We start from the raw sequence: 18974 nt of genomic DNA, 5'->3' as shown, positions 1-18974 counted from the left end.
ATACCGCTAAAGGGCCCGTTAAACCCCTTAGCGGCATGAAGCGAGACGTTCTTTACAACACCGTCATCGAAGCTTCGCCGTCCGTAATTAGCGGTGACCGTAATTTATGGATACCGTAAATTACGGTCACTGCTAATTAACGGATACGGAAATTACGTCATCACACAGGAACGGGAAGGAGCGTGGCGGCCATCTTTAAAAACACAATCCATTGCCATCCTCTCCAGGCAGCACCCTTGGGACGAACCTGAACCTCGGAAAAGGCCTACACAACCGCCAGCTATGCCCAAAGCCCCGAAAGGTCAGCGGACCGCCTCCGCAAGCAGCACTTCAGCCCCGAGGAGCTGTAGGCCATGGTGGGCCACCTGGAGGAGCATGCAGACGTAGTGTTCAGCAGCGACATGCGCAGAGAGGCAGTGGTCCAGAAGAAAAACATATGGGCAGAACTTGCTGAAAGGGTGAGCGCAGTAGGCACCACCCCCCGCACCTCCAGGGACTGCCGCAAGCGGTGGGACGACTTGCGGTGAGGGTGCGGAGCATCCTCGCAGCCAACCGCAGCCAGGCACTGCTGACTGGAGGTGGACCAAGTTCACCAATTAACCTAGCGCCATGGGAGGAGACCTGCGCTGCATTGATTGGCACAGAATCAATCGAGGGCGTCGGTGAAATGGAGTGTGGGGCTCCGTCGTCTGCTGATGGAGGTGAGTGTCCAAAGTCAACACCGCCAATGGCAAATACATGTTGAATACACTTCCAAGCCCCATCCAATGCAGCTTGTCATACTGCCCTCCAACCATTCTGATGATGGCAAGACAATTGCCACCACGGACAAGTGCTATCACATAATGCCCACCAACCACAGTGCAGTAACTAGCACATCCCAATAAGCACACTGTGCAGCAGGCTTGGCAGTGTGCGAGTCAGACTGCACATGACCAGGCCAGGATTAGTGACTCCCACACCTGCGTACATATCCGACACATCCGTAGAAACCAGTGATGTAGTAACGGCCAAAATGCCACCAATCCAAAATGACTGAAATGTGAATGCTGCCATTAATGACATTAGCGTCTCACATAACCACTCATGTTGTACCTTTGTTCTACACCCACAGGCAGTGAGCATGAGGGCGATGAGCCTGAGAGAAGCCGTCCCACCACATCCAGTGCCAAAGGCAGGGACCACCGCATACCGGCCAGGAAGGACAAAACCACCACAGCTCCTCCAAGGCCCATTGAGGTTGCACCACCCCCATCCCTCACTGCACCAGCGCCTGAAACAATCACCATACCTAGGTCAGAGGAGTCCAGCATCTCTGGGGAGGTGGCAGCCACGCCCCCTCTGCAAATCCAGGACAGCCCCTCGTCCATCTGTGGGGCGTCAGAGGAGGACTCCTACCCCACTCTATAAACCCCCGAGCCATGCAATGTCCCCCAGGTGTTGTGCATGGACTCTGGGGAGGGTGACACACCAGTCCGAAGTGCATGTGGCGATGCACCGGGAGACGCAGATCCCGTGCCCAGTACCCCATTCGAGGCCCTGTCAGGGCATGTCGACCCAATCCCCAACCGGGATGATACACCATCCCAGGAAGCACTACGTGCAGGACAACTCACTGCCCTCATCACTGACTTCAATGAGGAAAACCGCCGGGGCAGGTTGAATTTACTCAAGGAGCTCAGGCAAATGCGTCAGGTGTTCACGGAAAGCACCAACCGTGTGTGTGAGGCACTTGGATGCATTGCAGACGCCCTTGTGGCAGCACGTCCCATTCCTGCGACTCAGCAGGAGGACACCCCCACAACCAGTCCCCCCACCCCGGCAAGCTCAGCGCGCCGCTTGCTGCGTTCTCAGCGGCGCAGGAACATGCGCCCCCGGGCACCGGGAGCATGGATCAATAGACTATGCTGCCACATGTGGCCTCAATGTGCCACACGGGACTACTGTTGCGGAGTTGGGAGGGAGGGGGGGAGGGTGTGAATGGGAGTTGGGGCGAGGGGGGTGAGGGTGTGAATGGGAGTTGGGGGGAGGGGGGTGAGGGTGTGTATGGGAATTGGGGGGAGGGGGGTGAGGGTGTGTATGGGAGTTGGGTAGAGGGGGGTGAGGGTGGAGGTTTTGTTGTACACGTGTGAACCTACTAATACAATACACCGGTTGTGCATAAAAAATATCAGAGTGGACATTGATCAATGTGCATGTGTCTTTTAATGACTCACAGTGCATGGTGTACATGTAACCCCACAACCGATGCCCTGTCATCCTGACACCCTCAGCTGACTTGAGTGTCAGAAATATTGTCCAATCAATGATTGCCACACGGCACATCCCTCCTGTGCATCTGCACTGTGATGCTGTCCTGCCAATTCTTCATCCACACCCTCATCATCATCTGGTGGTAGCAGTCCCAGGTCATGGGGCAGTGGCACGTTCCGATGGATGCACATATTGTGCAGCCTTACACATGCCATGGTGATCCTGGCCACCTTCTCGTGGCTGTTGATGAGTGCTCCACCCGAACAGCTGTGGCAACAAAATGGTGCCTTCAACAGGCCAAATGTCTGGTCTATGGCCACTCGTGTACGGGTATGGGCTCGATTGTAGTCCTCCTCATGCCTGTTCTGTGGGTTGCGGATAGGGGCCATGAGCCACGGCTTCAAAGGGTAGCCACCATCACCTGCATGGAAGGGGAATGAAGGTAAGTGTTTGTACATTGGTGGTGGCGATCTTTAGCAGTCTTGCATGGCAGCTGGTGATTCCTGGCCATACACACATGTCCCTGGTTGCATCAACCCCATTACTGGGCCGGCTATGTGTCCTGTGCCATGGAATGTTGGAGGGGTAGCTTCTTCAAGATGGCTTATGGTGTGCACTTACATCTTGTTGCACGTGCACCGTATATGCGTGCAGCAGTGTTGGCCGGAATTCATAGATTTGTTGGGTTCTGTGAGATTTGGTGGCAGGGGGTGTTGACTGTAGTCAGTAGCATACTTGTCTTACTGCACTGATCAGTACCATGTTGACTTGCACCACTACTATGGGTGTGCGGAACCAGTGACACGCTGCTGTATCCCTGTTGGGCTCACTTCTATGCACTTCCAGGGACGTCTGTCTTGTGTAGTGGGATGCAGGAGGCTGCGAGATAGTGCATATGCAGTGCATGGTGCAGGATGCCCTTACGGTGTGTGAGGTCCGCCGATGAGTGGTGCTTGTGTTGTGGTATTGGGCCAGGTTACCTGTCGGACGAGTAGTGTTGTATTTTCTACATTCTAACATCGCTGTGAGGTTAGGCAGTCATGTGCCATATCGATTGCCTTGGGGCACTGTGTTCTGTGGGGTGCACATTGTGCAACGGCGTCGACATTCCAACACAGGTGTAGTATGCACCCCCCCTTTCCCACCAAGTTGGGGTATGCATCCACCCTACTCATGGCCCCAATGCGCTGCCATGGCCCAATCAGGGGACTCACCAAGCAGCCAGGCACGTTGTCCAGCATGTTGCTCCATATAGCGTGGTAGCGTGGAGTTCCGCAGGACCAGGGGGTAATGTGTTGATCGGGGGTTTCGGGCACAGCAATGTGTGATGGCTTTAATGGCATTTAATACCATCTGGACGTCAATGTAGTGGTATTGCTTGCTGTTGCGATATGCCACCTCCATTGCATGTGGAAAGACCAATTCCACGTGGGTGCAGTCGAGGGCACCTATGCAATTTGGCATGCCTGCCAGTGCATGGTAGGCAATTTATGTATCCAATATCTGCTGGGGTGTCTGGGGTAGGGATATGTAGTCCCTTGTGTGTTTGATGAGGGCATCCAGCACTTGGTTGAGTATATGTGGAAATATGGCCTGTGGTATGCCATGCATGTGCCCCACTGTATGCTGCTACGTGCCTGTGGCAAGGAAGTGGAGAACAGACACTACCCTGAGTAGAGGGGGGATTGCAGTGTGGATTTCTATGAGGCTCACTATGTCGTCATGTGTCAGGTCCACTATGGTGGTGATGGTGTCCCAGTCAAGGCGGTACAGGGTGTGGATCTGCTCTGGTGTGAGGTTGAAGGTGGAGGCTCTGATGCGAGGGATTGGGGGCTGCCGGCGTGGTAATGGTGGCTGCACCGGTAGGGCATGCTGGGCCTGTCTCACCCTCCTTCTCCTCCTGTGTGTCCTCTGTGGTGGGGGCTGTGGTTGTTGTTGTTGCTGTTGTTGTCGTTGCTGCCTTGCAAGCAGGGCCTCCAGGTCCAGTAATCCTGCTACAATTGGTATCATCTTGGTGTGGGAGGGGGTGTGGTGAGTGGGTGTGCTCCTTTTACCTTTTGTGCTGTGCCAGACTCCATTGCCTCCACCTGTGCTGGTTGAGTGCACCTGTGCCTCTTGGAAACACTGCTCAGGGTTCTTAACACCTTCTCTGCGATGCCGGTATTTACTCCATGACGGTAAGGTACTTTGCGGTCTTGTGGAGGCCGTTTTTTCCATGTCCGCTTTACTTGGGATCAGCTCCGGTTTACGCCATGCCGCTAATTTCGGCATGGCGTGTCGGGCGCGCGCCACTAAACCGCTATTTACGGCCTCGTACTTTACGGCACCGTAAATAACGGTCTGGTGGGTCAGAATGGACAGTAACGGGAAACGATGCCGGTAGTCCTTTACCGGCATCGTTTTTCCCTTACCACCCAACTCGGAATGACCCCCAATGTCTGCATTCAGACATCTTTCAACACCACTCAATGTTAAAAAAAAAAGATTGCTGGTGGGTGGTGAAACCACACAGGGAAAAAAAACACACTCAAAAAAGGAGCAACCAGTGTATACAGTAAGGTTGGCATGTGTTCTGGTCACGTACATGCCTGCATTCATAAAATCACAGCCTTGCCCAGACAGGTGTGGTTCAAAAGTGCCCAATGTAAATGCCCCCTTCTGTGGCTTGAGCCTGGGTCCTATATGACCTTTTGTCCCATTTTAAATGTGCAATCCATGACTCATACCAGGTCTATGTAATTTTTCACAGCTATACATACATAGCACTTTTCTAACGATGATTAAATGCAGGGCAAAAATACCCTTTTTTGGGAGGAAACAGAGGTTTTTGTATATCATGACTTCCAACACCAGTTCCAGAAATACGCGGAATTAAATGCGCAAGTTTACCATTTCTTTTTTTGAATGTGTTTTTCGCAAATCCAGGTTTGTTCTTTATCTGAACGTACAAGTTATAACATTGTTTAGTCTGTATGCCATCCAATTCTCAAATTCTGCTTAGAATTAAATGTAAAAGGTTCGGTCTCCATTCTTTGGGCATGGCAATTATACCCTGATATCCCTCTCTGTTTCAGTGTACAGTAAGTATATCTAGGTAATTATTGGCATTACTGTCACAGAAACGCGTTGCACAAATTGCTCCTTTACAGAATGATGTAACAGCAAGGAGGGCAGGATTACATGAAGCTGGTTTACTGTGCTTGAAGCATTAACAAAGAAAGCCAACAGCAAAGGCTGACCAATAGGCATTTTCAAGCATTAACGCCATATGCCTGGATATTCGTGCCCTGTTCAGACTACTGCTAAAGCCTGCCCAAGGCTAGTATCACTTGTAAGTTACTGCCATGAAATATTCCAATATTCGCAATACATGTGAGATTTTGATATCATATAACCAGTACTGCCCTCAAACCCTGCAAATAAAATGTACTTTTTTAAATATAGTCATGAGATACTTACACCATTGTCAAGAATATATTAGGTGAGCAAATCAGTGCTAGATTCCATTAAGTTCAGTTAACCCTGGATGCTCAGACTAAAGTAATAAGAGATGACCACTTCAAGGCTGCTTTAGAAACAATTAAAGCACACTACGGTTTCGACACTGAGTTTTACAACTCACTTTAACTACTCCGGGAGGAACTATCTCCTCCCTTGTTAAGAGTTTGGTCTGAAGCACTCGCGGGGGTGTGGGGCGGTACTGCCCAAAACTATGCGGGAGCCGAGTGCCAAGGACGAGCTGCCAAGGACGAGATTGCTCGTCCTTTTTGCATAGACTTACATAATAGCCTGGCCCTTAAGGGGTTAAAACCCGACAAGGTAGCGAATGAGTGTTGGTCATACAGACCCCTATCACTTATAAATATCAATGCAAAATGTATGCGAAAAAACTCACGACTCAGCTATCTCAGTACATGCCGTACCTGGTACATACAGATCAGTCGGGCTTCATATGGCATCTAATATCTGCAGATTCTATAATATACTTGCAAGGGTCCCTCAGGACAGGCAGGCAGTTGCAGTGGCTCTGGACATGCACAAGGCTTTTGACACTGTCTCCTGGCCTTTCCAGTTCCGGGTTCTGGTTAATTACGTGTTTGGCCCTAATTTCATAGCAGGGGTACGGCTGCTGTATTCACAGCCGTTCACCTGGGAATGTACTAACAGAATTTTATCCCCGACTGTTGCCTTGGAGGGTGGATTGAGGCCTGAAATAATTTCCCTATACACAGATAGCATTTTGTTGTATATCAGAGATGCACCTATTTAGGGTATTGGCAGCGGTGGTCGACTTTGGTAAATATTCCGCCTTACACTTTAATAGCACTAAATCTGAAATATTTCTGCTGACAAGGGTCACAGGACGGCCAATAGATGTGTCAGGCCTTGCGTGGGCTGAGTCAGAGTCTCGGTGTTTTGGGATTAGAGTGGCTCATTCAACATGACTGACATATGATTTTAATTATGGGAGCTATTTAGCGGGTTTGAGAATTACATTGCAGAGATGGTGTTAAATTCAGCTTTCACTTGCTGGGAGATTGGCCCTGATCAAGATGATGGTTCTGCCTAAACTCCTTTACTTTTTCCGTAACATTCCAATGTGTCTGGGACGAGTGTTCTTTTCAGATATGACATGAATGTGTTTGTCCTTTTTATGGGCAGGGTGCTCGTTGGGGATGAAGTGGGCACATATTGTTCAACCTTATGTCTGCTCCGGATTTCGAATTATATTATTTGATGGCCCAATTACATTTCACTGTATATTGGGCTGAGGAACATGGCTTGGATCCGGTAAGGGCGATGCAGGGCACCCGGTATAGACTGAATAAACAGACGGGGACTCATGCCCCTCATGATAAAAATCTACACTTTGGGGAAGGACAGCGATGACTCCCTCCATGGACAGTTAGGCTGGTATTCAAATAAGAGGGAATCTCGTTTGTGGCAGGACAGTTTGCGAGTGGGATGCGGTTAAGCAGCATGTGGGAGACACACCCCTCCAATGGCTCCAATATCAGCGGATTAGAGCAGCAGTGGCTGCGCACTGGCCGGTATTTCCATCTGAACCAGAATTATATCCTGTATATTTTGTCACATGGTGATGGCAATCCATCTCCAAGCTGTATAAATTGGCACACGTGATGGGTGTCAGGAAGGGCCCGGACAATAGAAGGAAATGGGAGGCCAATGTACAGGTTAAAATATCAGAGCTGCAGTGGGGGCACATCTGTCAGCTGACCAAAGGGGTGTCCATGAATTCAAGATATTGCCTTATTCAATTTAAAGTCATAAATAGACTATACTGCACTCCAGCCAGGATATTGCGGCTTAGCCTCACAGATGTATGGATGTGTCCTAGATGCAGTTCCCCAGATGCTCATATGGTGCACATGATATGGGAATGCCCTTAACTGGTTGATTATTGGAAGGAGGTTCGGCACACTTTGGATGACGTTTTGGGACGGCAATTCCACCACTCACACCTAGAGTGCGTGTTGGGATGTACTGGGAAAATGCCTCATGTTCAACACAGACTGTTAAATGTGGCGCTTATTACTCGCTGAAGAAAATGGCTATTTTGTGGCATTTGCTGCGAAAAATCCTCCTACGATGCTGGACTGGTTGCATGATTTAATGTGGGCCAATACTAATGAGGAACTTTATATAACTTTACAGTCAGGCGCACTGCACTCTAAAGACATTTGGCAAGACTTTCGTCATTACCTGGCTAGATCAGCAGACAACGAACCCTGATAATATGTAATGTTAGTTTTCCGCACAAGACCAATACGTCTCGTTGCATGGTCGAGAGAGTCATACGAAGGTATTTGCTGTATGCTGTGATTTGACTCCATGTGATGCTCAGACAATTTGTAATCTGTAGTTGTTACTGTATGCTTAAGTGATCCACCAAGTGCATAATAAATAAAGTGTTAAAAAATGTGTTCAAAAATAAAAAAAAAATAACTCTACTTCCTGTCTTGAGAGGTAGACGCTGGGCAGAACTATATCACATGGCAAGAGGGGAGCTCTGCAGGCCCGAAAAGTTGGCCTACGACACAAGTCTCACCAGAGTGATGAGCTCCCAAGAGGTGGTACAGGGTTGGAAACCACAGAGCCCCCTCAAGGGCATTGTTGCATCCTGTCCTAAGTGATTTGGCCTTTGATCGTCAGGTAGACACAGAAGGCAGAGGTGCACCATTGCTCTGTTGGTTATTCCCTGTCTCTAGCTCTTACCTGTGAGTTAATCTAAGTGATATCACCTGGACTAAACCTGTGAACATTTGCAGATCTTCTGTCATGAGAGATATAAGAAGTCCCTTGAAATTACATCCTCTAAGTTTGGAGAGACTAACATTAAGATCCTCTAATGTGACTGCACATGTGTGTTTAGAATGTCATGCAGCACCATAGAGAGCAAGCACCCAAAGTGGTATCCCCAAACCAGAAAGGAACACGCTTCCTGCTGTGTGCTGCTGTGGGGCCAAGCGCCAGAGCTTGGATCCCTGTGAACATGCATTAAGGTCTAACAAGGTGTAGAGTGAAGGACGAGCACAGTGAAAGTCATCACCAAAGCTGGAGTTGTGTCTACTCTAAAGATGACTACCTGGTTATCTCAGAACACCATGGACCCAAATAAGGAGGGGCAACAACAATCAACCAAGACCACCCCAAGTAAGAAATGGAAGCAGTCAAATCAGTAAAGAGGATAGAATGGGAATGAGTATGCAAGGCAGGACTATATAAGGCCAGGTCAAAAGCCTTGAGAAGCAGCTGTGGGAGCGAGGAAGTCATGTGAATCGAAGCAGCCAGGAGAAACTGGTGAACCTGGAGCATGAGCTTATCTTTAAGGCAGTGGAAAGAGAAGCAGCTTTTTATGAGTAAGCAGCCAGAAGTGGGGGTGGGGTAAGCCAGATACCAGGAGGACCGATTGAGAGCCTGATGTGAGAATAGAGACACAGGTACAAAAGAGTCTTCAGGGCACTGAATCACCTAGGGTGACTCCCCCACCAGCTGTGACCAAGGTTCAGAGGATGGTCTAGAGGTTGGACCTACTTAGTGGATGGAACTGCTTGCCTATTGTAAGGGCATAGGGAAGAGCACAATATTTCTTATTAGTGGGAATAGAAAAGTGGCCCAGACACTAACCTCCTGACCATTTTACAAATAGTCAGCTCAGGTTGATATCCCTATGAAGATGAAGTGTGGCAAAGAGGCATCAGAGCCCTGTATCTATGAGCTTGATCTAGGAAGCTGCTCTGCACCATGGGCCTCATTAAGAGTCTGTCAGTGCAGTGAAAGGTGGTGGTAAATGGGCAGCCATTCTGTAACTACCATTTTACTGCAGCATTACTGCACCACTGTACTACACATTTGGCTGTAAGGTGGAATATTTATCTCCAGTACCTCCCTGACTAAACTGTATTTCAGTGAACACAGTAGATCACTGGTAAAAAAAGTATCCATCCTGAATGATATGTTACAATAGATGAACTTTTATCAACTCCATTTCTTGCCATATAAATGCAATTTGTACAGTTGTCTATATATATGCTTGCCTGTTGAGCACTTCCTAACTTGAATTTATCTATAAGGCCACTTGTATATAATTAACAATGAAGTGAATTTTGTTTACAAGCTAGTAATGGCTGTTGTCAGACCCATACAATAGAGGCTATTTCATTGTCTCTTGAGGAACGAACAGGTGAGTAAATTCATGAGGATACAGTTTTGTTCCTCAAGTTATACACATATCTGTGATGTGTGGACCAGGCTTTTGAACTCTAATAGCGGTTTCTTTTTGTCTCCTCTCTGTTTCCTCGCACTCTTTCTAATTATTTGTAAAGTTGATAGAAGGTTAGTAATAGGAAATTGTCGATATTATTTTTAATAACAACTTAACCTATTATGTGTCATCAATATATATGATTAACTTTGCCATAGGCAATCATATGAGTTATCTGGAAAAGCCAAGAGAATAGGAATTGGCAGTAGCTGAGACTTTAAATCAAGGTTCACTGTGATCTTGCATTTGGTGAAGTCCTCTTTAAAATTAAGAATGGGAACAATGAAGTGCTGCAGAAGGTTATCATTTGGGTTCCTGAGCATCAAGTTGCTGGTGATGGGTTTTTATTGATGATGGATGTGTTTCTTCTTCCCAGGTAGGTGTTTGTTTCTGATGGCCAAGTCAGTTTGATGAGTGTTTTGCTTTTCTCTGTGTGGTAGTTTTCATTTTTCTGTGTTGCTTTAGTTGGGAGAGAACAAAACTGGCATTGATTGGGGCTAAGATAGAGATGGTGGTGATAGGGCTAATCTTTCCCAAGTCAGCCCACTTTTTCACCTTTTATTGATGGGTCTTTCTGGCTTCAGTGTCTGAGTACCTTTCTATGCCAAAAGATTTTAGGTTAGCTTGAGACAGGCCTGTACCTCATAATACAAATCTCAAAGTTGTTAAAGTCCTATCACTTGCAAACAGCAACATTGGCCTGTACCTGAAAACTCACTATTTGATAACCCTCATGACAGACATAATTTTCTCTAGTAATTAGTAATCATTTTTTTCTGCCAAGACGAGGAGGCAGCCAGTCATGCTGGAACATCGCTCCCTCTACATGCATTCATGAGATCACATACCCAAAAACTGGAGATACACCATCTCTAGAGCAATAATGATGCTGTGCATTGGATTGGGTGAAATTAGACTGCTGCTATATATATTCAAGGAGAGGATTGCATGCTAGAGGCAAGGCTTTCAATAGATCACCTGATTACACATGTCGACAGGATGAGGGCCACTTGCATCAATGGACGGGAAGTGGAGCCCGAGGCCAATCCCTTAGCGACCTGACTGCCCCTTCCTGAGCCATCTAGTGCACCAGTCCCAGATATGGGAGCTGACAAAAGGTACCAATTAGCCACTGATGATAAACCCAAGACAGAGCATCTTGTCTTGCTACTCCGGCACAAAGGGACAACCAAGACTGGGGCTGTACAGGTTGGTGTAACCAACAGAGTCATCTAGTACTGTGTCAACTTTTCCTATTCATGATAGCTAGCATTGATACTGCGGAGTAGGCACTTACAGCTGCTCACTCCCTAGCACTTCCCTCTTGGTACACCTAGCACTTACCCGCCCACTCCCTCATCGCTTCTCTATCCCTGCACTTGCACGTTATGAATGCTCACAAGGCCTAGTAAGTCTGCTTCTATCGTTCATTGTTTTATTTGATTTGCATTGCCATGTTCACTCCCTGTTGCCCTCTGGGTGCTTTGAATCACAATTTGCTTGATGTATAAGCGCTTTACAAATGCACAATAAATAAATAAAATAAATGAATAAACATGTGACATGTTCAGGGATATTATCACTCTAAAACAAGGAATATGGATGAAGAAGAATAGGGTGCACACAGGTGAGAATGGAATCCCGTTTTCCTGTGGAGGACCACCCTAATCCTCCCCCAACCTTGATGGGTCACTATTCCCCTTAGGTGACAATTGACAGTACTGAAACAAAGAGGACCTGCAGTGTTGAAAGAGTCAGGCATGTCCTCTTAATCAAAGTCACGCAGGCCCAATAGTCACCTGCAACCTGTTAAGCTGTTGCCGGTGTTTAAAATGAGATACAGAGTAGAACAAATGGAGCAACATGGAGGCACGTGAGGGAGAGACCAGCAGAGGACCCTTGGAAAAAGGAGGCAGCCATGGTGGGACTGTAGAAGGAGCCAGTATGGCAGTATGTATCCCAGAGGGCTTGCGGGACCCAGAGAGAGTGGGCTGTGTCCTTGCCGCAAGTCTGGTTCGCCTCTGTGATACTGAGCAGCCAGCATGAGCAGCAGGAAAGACAGAAGAAAGGATGCTGCCCGCGTCCATGAAGCAACATTCAGAGTGCCGGCATGCAGAGGGAAGCACTCGGGTGACGAGCTGTGCTTGTAGCGGTGGGCTTCCTGGCTTCAGAAGTGTGGAAGAAGCAGCAGGAGCTGCCGAGAGGAGACGCCTGAAGCCGGTGAGTGTCGGAGGGCGCTGGAACACTGGGGCATTCCTATTAGACTGAAATGAAGTAACGGCTCACAATATTAAGTAACACAGATGCATTTTGAATATCGAAATAAATGCAAATGTACAATTAAACAAAATAAACGCATATTCAATTCCGCACTGAACGGAAACTTTAAATGAAGTAAAACAAACACATATTGAAAGCTGAATTGAAAGGAAACTTTAAATTAAACAAAACAAATGCACATTGAATCCTGAAATGAATGGAAATCTAAAGCTAAGCAACATGAGTGCAAATTGAATACTGAATATATTAAACAATTAATTAATTGAGATCTTGAAACTAAACTCTTTAAATATTAAATGGAACAAAACCTTATGAACAAATCAGATAAGAGAGAACTTCCTAAGTTCCCATGTGAAAGTGAATGACAGAAAAGGGGAAAAGGGTGCCAGTGTGAGAGAAGGCCATACAGGTGGGAGAACAACAGAACAACCCCACAGTGAACTTTTATGAATATTTGCAGTGCGGAAAAGCCAAAGACTGGCAAAAGGTGTGTGAGATGTGATGGCAGAGCCATGAGGCTGATAAAAGGAAGCCAGAGGAGTGTGAGACAGCACATAAAGACAAGAGGCCAATAAAGTGAAACCAAGTGAAGGTGATTTGGTGTATGGGAGACAGTGCCAACGAACATGTGTGGCTGAAGAGCCCAGGGATCTTAGTGGAACTCTTTGACTCAGACTTTCCACCTTAGCATAAGGCAAGTTAGGCCATCCACTATCCTGACATTTGATTTAATAAATTATTTTATTTGGAACTTTAAGTCTGTTGTATGTGTCTTACTATATGATCCCTTCACACTAAATGGTGTAATAAAGGAAGTTATAACTTTACAATCCTCTGTTAACTGTATCTGGTAGTAAACTGCTGATAGGTCTAATGATGTAAATAAATCACCCCTTGCAGGCAGTTCAACATGTCAAAAATGACTGGAAGCGACAATGTGTCCACTTGTATTTTCTTATTTACATCTTCTACACAGATCCTGACTTCCCCATTTCACATTATTCTTCAGGGACATTTATCTTCAAAGCCACAGCTATCAAAGGTAGGCCTTATGCTGACTCTAGTTAGCTACATTCAATTGGTTTCTGTATACCACTTTGAAGGGTTCCTCGGGTTTTGCAGATGGAAAAATATTGATTTGGCACTGGACAAAACCTGGAGTTCACATAACGACCTGTTCGTCCACATCTATAGCATCTATTCTTATCCAATTCTGGTTCATTACCACCCTTCTGACCACACGTTTGGTGCCATGATTTTCTAATTCTTTATGTTATTCTAGGATTTGATGCCCCTTGTCTCTGTCCCTTCATTGCTCTTTTTCCACTTTCTTGAACACCACTTTTATGTGTGCACTGCTATCTGTACAAACAGATTTTTCACTCTTGTTCTGAAATGCTTCCTTTCCATTTTGCTGGATTTCATTTGACCAACTTTGAGTATGCTGTACCTTCTTTGCTTTAGCTATTGCTTCCCCCAATGACGCATCACCACACACCATCAGTCTTTCGTGTACCATTGGCTTATTTGTGTATATGATGATTTAGTCTCTGCTTGGTTCCTCTGTTGTTATGCTGTGCCAAATCTACATGATAAGGCTAAGTATTTTAGTGCAGGTACATATTTTTCTATATTTTCTTCAATGTTTTGTTTTCTAGAGCAAATATTAAATCTCTCTATAGCTACATTCATCTCAGGAGCATATTATAAAACCATGTGGCTGATTGCATCCATATCACCTGCCTCTGCTGCTGGCAATGCTGGTATTTCATGATACTTGAGTTAAAGAACATTTAAAAAAATATTCTTTGCTGCTGATAATTTATTATGCTCCATGGCTCTGAGGTAATTTTTCCAATATTCTTTCCATTCAGGCAATGAAATAGTAGGCTGACCTGGATTAGGTAAAACTTTCTCTGGGGATTGGAATATTCTATTTATTTCTGTTTTTCTCTCTTAATTTTCTTTTTATTTAAACTGTAACTTAATATATTATTTCCCGAGTTCAAACGTGCAATGTGTGCTTTGCTTGCTGTTGTTACCAAGGTTACCTTTATCATTGAAGTAATTTGTTGATTTCCATGCCTTTAAGGAAAGCTGTTAGGGCCTTTCCTTTAAACTGCAAGTTCTTTTATCAATTATTGTGCCATTCCTGGCATTTAATGTTGGTCTTTCCCCTTGTATGCTGTGCTAGGTTAGTCTCGTAATGCGCTCTGTCCTAACGGCTGTCCTTTATCGCTTGAGTTTGTGTTATGCGCCCATGCATATAATTATAGATAACTGCTTTAACAAAGTGAAGGACAAACTTCAGCTAGGGATACTGCCCCTCGCCCACAATTCTCCAGTCTGCACTTCCCAGGAATGTTTGTGTATGCATGGCATGGTTATAGTCCCATTGTAGTGGACACTGGTTGTTGATCCTCGTGTTGTTGCTCTGTGACAGGTGTGTTGCCCCCTCGTTGCCAAATGTTGCATGAAGGGATTCACAGGTCACGGCAGCTGTGAGCACTTCTTTTATTACACATTTCAATGTTCTGAATGAATTACATTGATGACCCCTGTCTCCAGGTTGTACATGTTTTCTATATTTTTCGCATTGATTGGTTCGGTCAGAATTTCCTGTTATAAACCATCCACTCCACCTTAAGCAGGGAGTGCACCACTTTCCCTAAATTGCCCAGTTCCATGTGTTAATATCCCAGCAAGAATATCGCCATACAAAAATATCGCCATATTTTTGCAGTGATATTAAGCCATAGAACCTGCGGGGGACACCCCGGCAAACTCCATAATTTTTTTAATGGAGCGGGGGACCCCCTCTACTCCCGGTCCCAAGAACCCCATAAATTATCCCCAAAAATAATATCGTCTAGGGCCTTACCCCACGACCATATATATGGCGATATTATTGGTGGGGATAATATTTCCTGATACCAACTGCTCTTGGATAAAGGATGTACTAACAGGCATGCATGAATGAAATTGAGAAAATACTGGGCCACCTGTAAGTACAAAGATTTTGCATATTATAAGAAAGGGCACCTCTTCTTAACATCAAATGTAGTTGACAAGAACATATATTCCAAGACCTTCTCTGACATAAAATATTCAGGTTGGGCAATAAACGCATTTCTTTGGTGTTTCCGTGATTTATTGTTGCATCATTAATCACACAACACTACTGGAGCACATGTACTGAAGGCCAATGGGACTTTGATCTAAATGTACTGAATCATCAGCGTATGATATCCCCAACAGGCACCATCCCTTGCAATGCAGAGGAAACATTCACACTTACTTTAAAGTGCTCCCACAAATGAATTGCTTAGAGGCACGGTCACGACACCCTGCGGAAGGTCTTTTTTAGCACAGCCTTAGGATGTCTTTTATCCTTCTTACGATTTCCTTTCTGATCCATAGTTGTTTACTTTCTTTTCCCCTACACAATGCACGAAGAACAGTGAATATACCTTTTGTAAGAACTAGGTTCAACTACTGAGTTCATAACCAGGTAAAAGTGTGAAAGGGGATCTTTTGAAATTGGGTTTATATTCAGACATGCAAAGAGTATGCAGGTGTGCAAGCCTATATCCTAATTTCACATACAGCATATGTCGGCTCCTGCAAGTTTTAGTTGATGCATCTTAAACAGCAACCATCACAGTCTAAAGCATAGCTTTTGTTAGATAAGTCTACTCTATGGATCAACGTTATCCCTAGTCACACCAGTAAGATCATTACTGTGTTTCACTAAGTGTGGACCCTAGTCCCATCTCCCAGTAAATCCTGTTCTTTTTAAAGCATTTGTTTTTAACATTCTTGATTAATTGTTGAATTCTTGAGATTTTAATTCTACCCTTTGCTCCACTGAAAGTAGGCAAAGATGCATATAACCCTTTAATGCCAATTGATGGTTGGATGGTGGTAATACCATTTTCATTGGCTTGCTTGCTTTATCCTCAGCTCCTGTGAGGTCAGTATTTCCTTCTGTGGCACATCTGAACTCTAGCATATGGAAATTCGAACACATCACTTCTGTTTTAGTGTCTCCTTATTGAATCCCTCATCTCTCTATCTGCTGCATCACGTACAAGGCAGTAATCTTTGGTCAATCTTAGGTCAGCCTGACAGACAAATTGCCGATTTCCAAAGGGTTGTGTCAAATTACCGTTCCGACATCCAGAGATTGACTGTGCCCTATCTGAAACATGCTTGTTATTCTTACTCGGCTTTCTCTGTTTTTGCTACTTTTTTTAAATTAAAACGGTTTTTATTATTTTTAAACAAACAAACAATACAAACCAAACTGGCAGCGTTATTTGCAACAAAACACATGAACATCAATTAGTCAAGACCACTGCTCCCCCAATCCCACCCCCCTCAAGAGCTTGTTTATCCTTCTTATTCCGTATCTGCTGCGTGTGGCAGGGTATCACCTTCTTCTGAGACTGCAGAATCAGTTATTGTTCCAAACAGTCCTGCTATTAATACTCTCCATGCGAGAAGGGTACTCACTTCTTCTTCCCCACACTTGCTACATGCCTCCTGCCATACCACCTTTTCAACCTCTGCCCATTTTTGCAAATCCCGCCACCTTACCTCCACCCGTGGCTTATGGCACTGCTTCCAGCCCATGGCAATCCTTCGTTTTGAGAGCACATATGCCAAGTCCTCCAATTTCCCAACATGTTTAAGTTTCTGTGGTCTGGGAAACCCTCCCAACAGGCAGGCCCAGGCCGTATCTATAGTGAGCGTGACCCCTTTGTCCGCTAGTTTTTGCGCCACTTCTCCCCAGAAACTCTCGATCACTGGGCAAGACCAAAACATGTGTGTCATATCAGCATCTTCCTTATCGCATTTTGGGCACGCTTGTCGTCCCGCATTTACAAACTTCGATATTCTCATCTGGGTCATGTAAGCTCTGTGCGTTATGTACAACTGTATTTGTTGTAATCTGGCATTTCTGGACACCTTCTTGTGGTATCCCATAGTACGCTCCCACATCCCATCTTCCATCTGTGCTCCCACCTCTGTTTCCCAATCCAGCCTCAAATGCGTCAATTCCTTCCCTACCCGGGTCATCACCATCTCATACAATCTAGAGATCTCATGCCCTCCTTCTGATATGTCATATATTGTCCCCATAGTGGTGTCTGGCTCCTCCGCCAATACAGTCTCAGGCCAGATTTTACGAATATTCTGCACCAGCCTTAGATACGTGACATACTGGCCCCTATGCAAGCCCGCCTCTTCCTCTAGTCCTTCAAAATCCTTAATGGCCCCCTCCTGCCAGACATCCCCCAATGTAACCAGCCCGACCGACTCCCAATACCTCCTGATTATCATCCTTAGTTGTTTGTCTTCCCCTGCCAAGGCCACCAGCGGCACCTGCGGGGAACACGGGTACGGGTCCTCCATCATTCGGCATACTCTACTCCACATTTTCCACCCAAGCAACATCATACCCGGCGCTCCTTCATTTCAGACCTAGGCAACCAAATAATTTCTTTCAGGTAAAAAAGAGTGCAGTCCTGTCCAAACAGCCTAAATTCGGGAGTTGCTTCATCAGAGAGCCATTTGACCACATATTGCAACTGGCCAGCTACATAATAGGCCTCAAAATTAGGCAGCTTAATACCCCCTTTTTCATAGAAATTCTGCAACTTCCATAGCGCCACTCTATTCCGAGTGCCATGCCATAGGAAGTCTCTGCACATACTATTCAGCTTGGCAAAAAGCTTCTTAGGTATCATGTACGGAATATTGCTGAAAAAATGTAAGAGCCTAGGTAGGACCACCATTTTGAGCATCGCCCCCCGTCCCATCATCGCCAACGGCAACTTCTCCCAAAACATCATACTTATACGGATTTTTCACACAGCCACCTCGGTGTTATGCAAATGTTCCTCCTCTACCGTGTGATACACATCTATTCCGAGGTAGCGGAAGGAGCCAACCCCCATGGTATCGACAACACTGGCAACCACTCCGGAGGGGTTCCTCTGTAGCTAACATGCTCGATTTTTGGGGGTTCACCGCTATGCCAGACAGTTCTGCATACCTTTCCATTACCTCCAGAATATATTGAAGATTTTCCTCCAGATATCTCAGATATAATAGCAAATCGTCAGCATACAGGGATATTAGGTGTTTCTCTCCCCCTACCTCAATGCCTATCATGTCATATTGTTGTCGAAAGTACACTGCCAGGGGCTTGAGGGCCAGAATATATAACATCAGGGACCAGGGGCACCCTTGTCTGGTGCCTCTGCTAAGTTGCCACCTCTCGTATTTCACCGCTCCTGTATGTACCCTAGCCAGCGGCTCACTGTACAGCAACTCCGCCCACCTAACATAGCCCGGCCCCATCCCGTATTCCCTCAGGGCCTCCAGCAACCACGGCCACCTCACTGAGTCGAAAGCTTTGACTGCATCTATGGACACAACCGCCATTTCACCCTCGCTCTTGTTCCCCCCTTCAATCACCCAGTGGAGTCGCCTATGGTTGTGGGTTATATTTCTGTTAGGGACATAACCTGTCTAGTCCGGATGTATCAATTTACTAATAACTCTACGCAACCTATTGGCCAGGACCGCTGTCAATATCTTGACGTCCTGGTTCAACATTGACAAGGGCCTATAGGAGCCGCAGCTA

The sequence above is a fragment of the Ambystoma mexicanum genome, chromosome 11 (assembly GCF_040938575.1).
Source record: "Ambystoma mexicanum isolate Mex_15411 chromosome 11, UKY_AmexF1_1, whole genome shotgun sequence".
Classification (NCBI taxonomy): Eukaryota; Metazoa; Chordata; class Amphibia; order Caudata; family Ambystomatidae; genus Ambystoma; species Ambystoma mexicanum.
The sequence above is the reverse complement of the archived record's forward strand: the minus strand, read 5'-3'. Positions refer to the sequence as shown.